The sequence below is a fragment of the Gobio gobio genome, assembly GCF_949357685.1.
Source record: "Gobio gobio genome assembly, chromosome: 9".
In the NCBI taxonomy this organism is placed as follows: Eukaryota; Metazoa; Chordata; class Actinopteri; order Cypriniformes; family Gobionidae; genus Gobio; species Gobio gobio.
Genome location: NC_137115.1, coordinates 35,054,055 through 35,065,973, shown reverse-complemented (window position 1 = coordinate 35,065,973; position 11,919 = coordinate 35,054,055).

Here is an 11,919-nt window from a genome sequence, read left to right as displayed (position 1 = left end):
ATTAAGTGTGCATGTGTGTGTGCTTTAACAGGGGGAGGAACTTGCTTGTGTGGTGTTCAGCAATGGGGTGAAGGACAAGGGATGGGTTTTACATGCCCCACCTCTTGTTTCTCCAAAGGGAACATTGCAGTGCGCATTTGAGAGTTTGTGTGACTATAAAAAGCATGCATTTGTGTCAATTAAAATAAGTGTTTATTTGGGTATTATATGCATCCTTTTGTGTGTGTGTGTGTGTGTGTGTGTGTGTGTGCATGCACACACCTCTATCACTATGTGTATGCACAGCCTGGAAACGGCTTTCTCACAAACAAAGTCAAATCCCAGTGTGCATTGATGGAGAGTCCTCAGCCCTGGAGAGGCTTCAGGTTGGAGCAACAGAAGCATTTGAGACAGAGAGAGAGTCTGCTCTTGACGGACTAATTACACGCAGATGCCCTACAAGAAGCGCTCTGGCAAAACTGTGGCTTGAACAAACATGCCCTCTTGTTTGTGTGCACAGACAAACAAGCATCCTTCCTTATATCAGACACTCGTGTCAACCTATTTATTGTGAGGAAAAGGCAATTAGCTTGTGATTCAAGTTGTGTAGGGGTTTGTGTGTGTCTGCATGTTTCGGTAAGGTTCTGGAGGACGAGAAATTGGTTATAGGTACACAAATATGTTTATGTTGTAGGATGTTATGTTGTCAACAAGTCAGCCAGGTATTTAAATCCCCTTGACGTATATGTGTGCGTCTCCTCATCACTAAGCAGGAAGAATTAACAGACTTATTTAAGGAAGGCAATTGTTCCTACACTGCCACCGTCTGGCAAACCCCCAACAGAACAGGACAGGAGGGTGTGTTCGTGGAAACTGTTGTGTTCATCAGCCGCCCTGTTGGGGTGTATACATTTTTTAAAAACCTGTGCACATAAGGTATGATTGTGTTTTTGATTGTGTGTTTATTTTACACTGCAAAACAGCCTAGAGTCAATATCTTGTTTGCCAGGACAATGGACACGCCCTCTCAAGTTGTATTTACTACTGGGACACCCTTTATTTTGTCTTTTGTCTTCTTTATTTCTTTTGCTTTTAGAAGTATAAAGTTCTGATGTCACTCCCTTTGGCAGAGCATTGTGTTGTTGTGTGTATTTTTGATTTGGCTGTGTAATCAGACAAAAATTTGAGCGTTGAGTTCCATGATCTTTGTTTGTTCTCTGAGAGTGAATTATAAATTGTAAGAAAGAAACTGTTTGGTATTTTGACCGCATTACCTGTTTACCGGCACTGATTTTGGTTTGCCCTCTTAAGTTTGCTCTAGCCTGTAAATAGTGCTTTGTAAATACATTGTATAAAAATCTGTGAAAAAGAGGTAGACGCCATTTTTTTTGCTCACTTTATTCTTTGTTTTTGGATAGGTAGGTAGGGAAGTTGATTGTATTTTGCTTTTCAGGGGACTGTGGCCCTGTCCCGAATGGCACACTTCATATGCACTTTCGGTCTTGTGCACTTACAGTGGTTGCAGCGTACATGTGTCCGTTAAGTCCATGAGACCGTACCATAGGCGTGTCCCATTTGTGATTTTAGGTGTCAGCAGTCAATATGCGCCCTCGATGCGCACTTTTGCCAAGCCTGCACTGGTGCGAGCTCCGCAGCAGACTTCTTCCCGACAGTCAAAGCGATGTTACATCGCAAAAGTGCGGACTCGTAGGAAGACCTCAAGTGTTTAGGGTGCCATTTGGGACAGGGCCTGTGAGGTTTCTATGCTCCATACTGAGTTCAAACTTGGATGGACGTAGGTCTGTTAAAAGCGCTATATAAATGCAGTCCATTTACCATTTTCATGGTAAGAACTCAAATGGTCTAACACATTTTTGTCTGTAACTGAGTGACTTGGAGAAAGTTCTTGCAACATCTTTAACGGACCACAAGGAGAATGTGTAAAGATCAACTCAGATGGGCTGAATCCAAGGGATTCCTTGACAGTATTTCTGACAGCAAACAACAAAAGGGGAATATCTTCATCACAATCCTTCACATGTTCGAGACAGTAAGTTGTGAGCACCACTTATTTGTGAGCACCACAGTATTTTTAAAGGTGATAAAGCGCATTTATCAAATGGTGCAGCCTTCATTCGGCCTGTTTTGAAGGACACATCGGATGTATCTTTTGCGGTTTTAAATCACCCACAATCCTTTGCACACCTTTAAATTCATTTAAAAAAAACGGACGGAAAACCTTTATGACGTAGTCATTCCCACTTACTAGACCATCTCATTTTAGTGTTTAATGTGGAGGAGGACACTAGTCTACAAGACTCCAAAGGATTCGACTAGGAAAGACACACCTCAGTAGGATGCAGCAAATAAGTCTCACATGGGGGCCCTGGAATATTTCTTGGGGACAAAAAGGTAAAGAACCATGTTATCTTGAGGAAATGCACTGTGTTTTAGAGTTGTTTCCCCATCCTTTCCCCAACTAAACTAAGAGAATTAGAGTGTTAGAGAACCTTTAAAAAACTATACAGGGGCTTAACGGGTTCTTTGAATGGCAGTGGTGCTATAGCACCTCAACCACCCCAAAGAACCGCTGAAGAACCATTCTGGGCTTAACAAGTTCTTTATACGGTAGCGGTGCTATATAGCATTTTAACCACCCCAAAGAACCGCTGATGACCCATACTGGGCTTAACAGGTTCTTTATATGGTAGTTTATATGTTTCAAAATTTTTCAACTTAATATCGAAATAAATCTAATTATTAAACTAAATTAACCATATAAACTAAATTACTGCTCTAATTACTAATCTGAAGCCCACACTGTCACTGTATGATAATTGAAATGAACTGATGACATTTTTTCTCCAGAATGGCTAGACGGCTGAATAAAATTATGCTGCATTATTTTCCTGTTTAACACTGTAAAGCTGCTTTGAAACAATCTGTATTGTTAAAAGCGCTATATAAATAAAGTTGACTTGACTTGATCAGTGAGGATCTCTTTTGGGATCCCCACTTGGGAGATTAACCGAAACAACGCCTCCGCAACACTCTTTGCTGAACGGGCAATTGCTTAGGGGTATCGTGTTGCATAGTCCACCAGGACCAATGCAAAACGATGCCCTCGTGCAGATCGCTCTAATGGTCCGATGAGGTCCATGGCAATTCTCTCGAAGGGGACCTGCATCAGCGGTAGAGGGCGCAAGGGCGCTTTTGGGAAGGCCGGCGGATTTACCAGCTGACATTCACGACAAGCCGCGCACGTTCTCATGAATGCCCCGCCAAAAGAACCGGACCATTAGGCAATTCAGTGTGGCCGCCTGACCCAAATGCCCGGCCATAGGATTGGAATGAGCCGCCTGGAAAAGCATTTCCCAACGGCTTTTCGGAACTAACAACTGGGTTGTATCCGGTTTTGACTGAGTGTCTTGGGTCACTCGATACAACCTGTCTTTTAATTTGGCAAAATAAGGATATGAGAGCGGCTGATCAGGGTGGAGAACCTGTCCGTCGATCGACCAGACCTGTGCAAATGCATTTCTGAGCGACTCATTCTGGGACTGTTCCAGAGGAAAATCATCGCGGTCGGTGAGGATCAGCCTCTCCACACCGCTCCATTCCTCTGCAACAGTCCCTGAAGGTCCCGGCTCAGATTCTCCCACCTGCACAGCCGCTCTCTCTCCCCGCCCGCTTTTGTCCCAAGAGACATCCGCACATAAATACCCCAATAAACTACCAAATGCAGGCCAATTGGTCCCCAAAATCAGCGGATGTCGGAGGCGCGGACTAACTGCCACCTCCACTCTATGCTTTTGTCCCCGGAATTGAATTATAACCGTCACCAGCGGATAATTCACCACATCCCCATGCACACACCGTACCTTAACCATGCGGCTCCTATCCAATGCCAACGATTGTATCAGGCTTTGATGGATAGAGGTCTGGTTATAACCTGAATCCACCAAAGCCGGATAGGTACCCCCCTGAATACTCACTGGTATTTGGTACAGCCCGGCTCGATAGGGGGCAGCCTGGGGCGCGTCGGGGATCCAGATCAGCGTCCCGACCTCCATCACGGGACACCGATCTATAAAGTGACCCGGATCCCCACAGCGCCAACAGGCCGGCCCAGACTTCCCCGCCGCCCCAGTGGCAGGAAGTGAACCAAGGAATTGGCGTGGGGAGAGAGGGGAAATGGGACCGGAGGCTGGAGGGATCTCGAGGGGCTCCATGCCCCTAGATGGCACTCGAGAGCCCGCGGCTCCGTCCGGGAATCCCCTGGACCTTCCTCGAACCGGACCCCGGGACTGGAACCCTACCCTCATACAGGGAGCCGTAACAGGCCTATGGGCAGAGGGAGAAGAAGAGGAACAGGGGAGAGAGAGAGAAGCTGCTGGCAGGGGTTCGCTGACCCCTGGGCACGCCACCATTTGATCCTCCGCCAGCTCGATGGCTTTGTCGAGCGACGCCGGCCTGTGGCATTGGACCCATTCTGCGGTTTTCCTTGGCAACCGCGCAATAAACTGCTCCAGTGCCACGCGATCCACAATCTGGTCGACGGTCGACTGGTCAGCCATCAGTGGCAGGCGTCCCGGAGCTGCTGGGCCATCACGAAGGGGCGGGTATTCTCCCCCAGCATCAGCGACCGGAACCGCTGACGATGTTGTTCAGGGGAGAGCCCGACCCGCATGAGGATGGCCAGTCGCAGGTCATCATAGACCAGGAGGTTCTGGACTGGAAGTTGTTGGGCCGCTATCTGCACCTCACCGGACAGCAGCGGGATGAGGCGCACCGGCCAGTCCAGTCGCAGCCACCCACATGCCTCCGCGGACCGCTCGAACAGGTCGAAGAAGGCTTCCGGCTCGTCTTGCGGCCCCATCTTCGTGAACTGCATGTGGGTGGCGTTGGCCGGGGCGGATGTTGAATCCCCAGCTGGAACCTCCCGGTCGAGACAGCTCCGGAACAGCTCGCGGCCCTGCTGCTGGGCCAGGAAGAGCGCCTGGAATCACCGCTCCTGCTCCTCCCTGATCTCCAGCATTGATTGGTGTTGCTCTTTGTGCAGGCCCGCGAGCGCCTTGATGATGTCCGCAAATGGCGTCGCTGGCGGTGTTTGCATGGCGGCGGCTCTGGTCTTCTTCCTCCCGGGTTTCGGCACCAATGTAGTAATGTTCGTAGAATGGGAAGGAAGAAGACAAGGGGTCGGCTTGACTGGAAACTCGGAACAGGTTTATTTCTCTTTAACTCAGGTCACAGAACAAGGTGCACATCGCACAACTCAAACAAAACTTGTATCTCTCATGTATCAACGGTTTCACTTTGGCAGTTCCTCTCTACACGTCCTCCCTGTCCGAGCTCCCAGCGTTTGTGTGTGTGTATCTGTGCGTCTCCATCCTCTCTCTCTCCAGTCCTCATTTCCTGCGTGGCTTTTAACCTGTCTCCCCACGGCAATTACTGCAACAAGAGACAGGTGTCAATCATTTGCACTTGATTCACTTACGTGCCGCCCATCCTCTGACTCTCTCTCCCGTCACAGACCTCGCTAAACCACGCCCCCCTCGCCACACTAATGTTAACTAATGGACCTTAATGTAAAGTGTTACCGAGAAAACATACTGGGCTTAACAGGTTCTTTATACGGTAACTGCGCTATAGTACCTCAACCACCCCAAAGAACCGCTGAAGAACCATTCTGGGCTTAACAGGTTCTTTATACGGTAGCAGTGCTATATAGCACCTCAACCACCCCAAAGAACCACTGAAGAACCATACTGGGCTTAACAGGTTCTTTATATGGTGGTGGTGCTATATAGCACATCAACCACCCCAAAGAACTACTGAAGAACCATTCTGGGCTTAACAGGTTCTTTATACGGTAGCGGCGCTATAGCACCTCAACCACTCCAAAGAACTGCTGAAGAACCATACTGGGCTAAACAGGTTCTTTATACGGTAGCAGCACTATAGCACCTCAACCACCCCAAAGAACCTCTGAAGAACCATACTGGGCTTAACAAGTTCTTTATACGGTAGCGGTGATATATAGTACCTCAACCACCTCAAAGAACCGCTGAAGAATCATTTGTGTGTGTGTGTGTGTGTGTGTGTGTGTGAGAGAGAAAGTAAGCAACTGTCCATCACAGCAATAAAACAAGAACATTTCATGTTAATTTACATGTTTCATTCCAATACCCCTTAAGCAAGTCTAACTTTGTCACAAATTTTTCTCGACCAATGCGATCAATACAATCATCTCTTCTAGGAAGCAGGAAAGAATCTGATTTAGTCAACTGGTTAACTTTACGGTAATCTTATGGTAATTGTTACCATCTGGCTTAGGAACAAAAAGTCATGGGGTCAAAATACCAAACATTTTCAGTTTCTTACTTACAATTTTCTAATTTGTTCTCAAAGAACTAACAATACTCATGGAACTCTTAACACACATACATTTTTGTCTAATTACACAGCCAAACCTCTAAAACACAATGTTCTACCAAAGGGAGTGACATCAGGGCTTGACTGGAATTGACTGCTTGATCAGGATGGACCACTTGTTAGCCTGCAGAGGGGGTAAAAAGCAGGTTATGCGACATACAAGTTTGCTCAGAGTAAATGGATAACCTCCACTTTCTCTTCCAAAAACACGGCAATTTATTTATTTAATTTTTTTCTCTTCTTAGACATCATATGGTTTTTGAAGGAAAATGGGACATTTTATACATAATGTATTTCTATAATAAAACGCATATGTGATAATTCAATTCAATTCACATTTATTTGTATATTGGAGTCCTCTCTTCGCAGGTGTTGGGTCATCTGAAGTCTTTGTAAGAGGCTGGATCCAAACTTGAGCTGGCATAGTCTCTAGTTACCTCAGGATGGACATCCCGACATAAAACAGAAAAGCAAATAAAATTAATTAGCATAGCTGCTGTTCATAACATTTCAAGCAACAATAATCATGTGCATTTGATCTGATATAACTGGATTACAATGTTATGAAGTGTATTATGTGAATGCTTGGCTAAAGAGATACATCTTTAGATACTTTAGATGGTGTCTCTAAGCCTCGAATGTCATCAGGAAGGCTAGTTTAATAGCCAAAAGCGAAAACGCTCTCCTTTAGTGGACTTAGATATCCTAGGCACTACCAAAAGTCCAGAGTTTTGTGTGATTAAATAGCGTGATGGATTGTAGGGCGACCAATGTAACCCCTCCAGTCCTATTCATCCCACTCAGAGTGGGACTCGAACCTGCGTCTCTGGCATGGGAGGCGGGCACGCTAACAAGGCCAATAAAGATAGCAGTCTCTAGCATCAGTCGCTATAGTGCACATCTTGAGATCAGGGGAGTGAGGTTTACCTGCACACCTCTCATTAGCTGGCCTCTGTTACATTAGTATATATTAAAGGCACATTTGACCCAAAAATGACAATTCAGTTTTCAGTATCTGAATAAGACGTCCTGACGCTTGGCATTCGGTTTTAGGGGGTTTTGTAGTTTTTTTTTTTAGGAATATCCTGGCCACTTTCCATAACATCTTTTCATAAGTTGTATTACAATTCTTCTGAAATCATACAATAATTTTGTGTGTGAGGAACAGACTAAAACTGAAGTTCTCATTATTCTTCATGATACTTTTATGTTGTTATTTTTTGTAATGTTTTTTATGTTGCTTTTTTTTTGTAATGTTGGAGCTCACCAGTTATCTTCTTTCAGTATTATTTCATTATACTGAAAAGTAATTAGGATATTCTTTCTGTCCGACAGGTTTGGAATAACAGGAGAGTGAGTAAATTATGCTAGATTTTTCATTTTTGAGTGAACAATTTAAAATAAGCTATTTTCTTACCTCACAGATATTTTAACCAAGATAAAAATACTAATTAATTATTAAACCTAACCCTTGTTGATTTACAAACATTTTTAACTAGATAAAACATTTCCTCACAAGTTTTTTTTTTTAAATGATATTTCACTATATTAGACATTTTGGCCCTCACAAGTATAGCCAAACCAGAATACTTTCATTGACATCAACAAGGAGACAGTGTTGCTAAGGTTCTGACGAAAGGTCTCATCTGTAAGTGACAGAGTGCTTGTGACAGTTGCAGGGGATTGCGGTAAGAAAGCCTCTTATAGGCAGTGACTGCAGCTTCTCAATGCTGCTGAGAGACTGCCAGTTTACTACCACACACACACACACACACACACACACACACACACACACACACACACACACACACACACACACACACACACACACACACACACACACACACACACACACACACACACACACACACACACACACACACACACACACACACACACACACACACACACACACACACACACACACACACACACGTTGCAGATTGGCTGAATGAATGAATGAATGAATCTGCTGGAAAGCTTGGATCTAAATAAGTCGTGCTGGTTTAAATCACATAATGTTGTTGTTTATTCATATCTTCCGATTCAATCTTTAAATCTATTCACAATATTTTTGACAGAAGCATGCCTTATTAACTCTTAAAAAATGGGGTATGTCTATGTGTGTGGTCTATGGAAACATCAGTTTGTTGACTAAATATTCTCGTTAAAAATACAGTGTGATTCAGACCTGATCACCTGATGGGATGACTAATCCAGTTTAGTATGGTCACTGACATCCGGGTGAAAATGACTTTGAAAGTGACAATTGGCAGTATTGTCCCTAAAAATTGTCACGCAATAAGTGTAACTGCATTTCCCATTGGCAAGATAACATTTTCACTGACAGAATCATTCAGCATTAATTTGTGAATGACTACGTTAAAAGGATAGTTCACCCAAAAAGGAAAATGATTTACTGATGATTTTAAATGATTACATGATTTACTCACCCTCAAGCCATCCTATGTGTATATGACATTCTTCTTTCTGAAGAATACAATCAGAGTTATATTTTAAAAAATGTCCTGGCTAATCCAAGCATCATAATGGCAGTGAATGGCAGCCCAAAATTTTAAGCCCAAAAAAGTGCATCCATCCATTATAAAAGTAATCCACACGGCTCCGGTAATAAAGGCCTTCTGGAGCGAATTGATGGATTTGTGTAAGAAAAATATCCATATTTAAAACTTTATAAAGTTAAATATCTAGCTTCCGCCTGACCGCCTTCTGTATTCAATTTACAAAGAAAGTGTAACACCTCACGCAGTTCAAAACGCTTACGTTACGTTCGACGTCATACATCATGCCAATTTTTTGTAAATTGAATACGGAAGGTGCTCTGGTGGAAGCTAGATATTTTACTTTATAGCGTGTTTAATATGGTTAAATAAATTAAATTGTTAAAAGTGTTAAGAAGGAAATATTTTTCGTACACAAATGCATCGATTTGCTTCAGAAGGCCTTTATTAACCCCTGGGGCCGTGTGGATTATTTTTTAAATAACTTTTTTGGGGTTAAAATTTTGGGCTGACATTCACTGCCATTATAATGCTTGGATTAGCCAGGACATTTTTTTTATTATAAATCTAATTGTGTTCATCTGAACGAAGAATGTCATATACACCTAGGATGAGGGTGAGAGAGTTCTTTTCAGCGAATCTGTTTGAATCTGTTCGTGAGTTTGAATCAAATGATTCGGTCAGCTCACTGACGAATTGAATCGTTTGGAGCAATTTTACTCATCAAAAAGAAGCGCGATAATCGCAGATAACAAAGCACAGGAATCAAAAAGAGGGTTTGATTTAGTGGATACTTACCTACAGTTAAATGAAACAAAACCTTAAAAGCTTTTTCCCCCCATCTGTCAGCGATGAAGAAGACGGTATCCTACTCGACGCCTGCACGTGCAACTAGTGAATAAGTAGGCCTACAGCAGGTAAAAACATTCTTCAATACCTTACCATATTATTGCTGCTGTTTTGGACCTTTTTAAATGTATCTTTTTTTAAGTACATTTGGACTATCTTGTAAATAATATTGTGACTATGGCAATCGTTTAGCGTAGTGGCCACTTGTCTGTTGTGTCACGTGACTTTTAGTGATAATTTGCTTTTGACTGTGCACCTGGTGTGGATGCTGTATCTATCAGCTGGGCCTAACTGGACTTTGCAAACCAGCATTTGGTTTTTGTAACCAGGCAAATTGGTATTATGTTAATGCGTTGTGGAAGTTCTTGTGACGTATTTTAAATGCTCTTTATGGATTGGGAAAGAACGGATTGAGTTCTTGCAGTACTTTATGTTGTAATGGTATAAGCTCTTTCCCAGTAACCTTTTTACTGCTTGCTTATTAGTGCCAGTATATGCGAATATTGCCTATAATTATACTATGCCTGCTTAGCTGTGAATGACTCTGAATAAAGAGATTTACCTTGCCACTCACTGTACAGTTAGTGTGCGAGATTTGATGTAGCCTATCCATCTCCAGCAGAGGGCACTGTTGTGATGATTTGTAGATTCTGCCCGCCTTATTGTTATTTTTACATTGATTCCAGTTTCCACCTCTAAAATAATAGGATTCCACATAAGAGATATTACAGAGGAAAAGGGGTCTTTCATATTTTGTTAATTCATCTAAAGTTCTAGATTAGAAAAATTGTATGTAACAACAAAGCATGCATACACAGTATCCTTGTTTTTTTGTGTTTGTTTGTATCTGAACTTTGCCCATCTATATCCTCCTGGGACCCACCCACGAATAGACTTTTGTCCACTGTAGTGGACGTTATATTTTAGGGAATTTCTCTGACATCATACATGTCACATGACTGTCTGGATGTCCTGTAAAGAGCACATTCGGGGCTTTGCAGAGATACCAAATGTTTGGAGGTTTTATAGGTCAAATTTTTTGTTATAAATCAACATCTCAGGAAAATGTTATGGGGTTTCTAATCAAAATATGACTTTCTGTTACAAAACAGGGCATTGATTTCATAAATGTCCACTGTAGTGGACGCCAGGATTTAAATCATGTTTATCAGGCATTTTGGAGACATAGGGAAAGAAATTACATATCAATATTCCTATGCAATATTAGATATTATTATGAAAATGTTGCCAATTATTACTCCTCCCATTATTACACTTCTTTTTTCATTACATGTTGCACCAAGAAGACATTAATATGCAAATTAGATGCAGTGTATAGATACATTGTATTGGATGGGAAAATCCAAGTATGACCATTTTACCCACATTTACCCTCATAAAGTAAAATCGTTTATCAATGCATTTCATTATCTTTCATAACATAGTTCAGAATCATATTAAACAAAGTTTGTTTAAAAACAATCCTGAAACCTAAAAATTAATTGGTGAATTATAAATAAATCCCATTGTTTTTGCCTATACATGCAATTTCATGTCATTTTATTTTTTAAACAACTCAGTCCTGGTGTCAACTACAGAGGACATATCATAACATATGAATAAAATATAATTGTTCAAAAATGTTTTTTTTTTTTTCCATTTGTTTCTTATGCTTTAAACAATGTAATGACATGAAAAAATACTGAATTCAAACAACTTTTTTTTTCTGGGTCCCATATATCGAAAGACATCAATAATATTATTATCAATTATTAGCGACAATAATAATAATACATTATTATTTGTGTCTGTTAAAGGATATACATTAAAAACTATAATAGTAGAAAATATAAATAATAGTAATAATAATACAAGTTTATAATTAATTATAACGATCATGATTCACATTTTCAATTCACATTTATTTGTATAGAGCTTTTCACAATACATATCGTTTCAATGCAGCTTCACACAAAAGGCATGTGTTTACATTACAATTTAAAGTGATTTGTTATCAGAGGAGACTGCATGTGTCCAAGTTATGTATTTCAGAATACAAAGCACAGTTAGCTAACAATGTATTATTAATCAATGTAAAAAATGAAGGCACAAACAATGGGCTCAGTGAAATAAG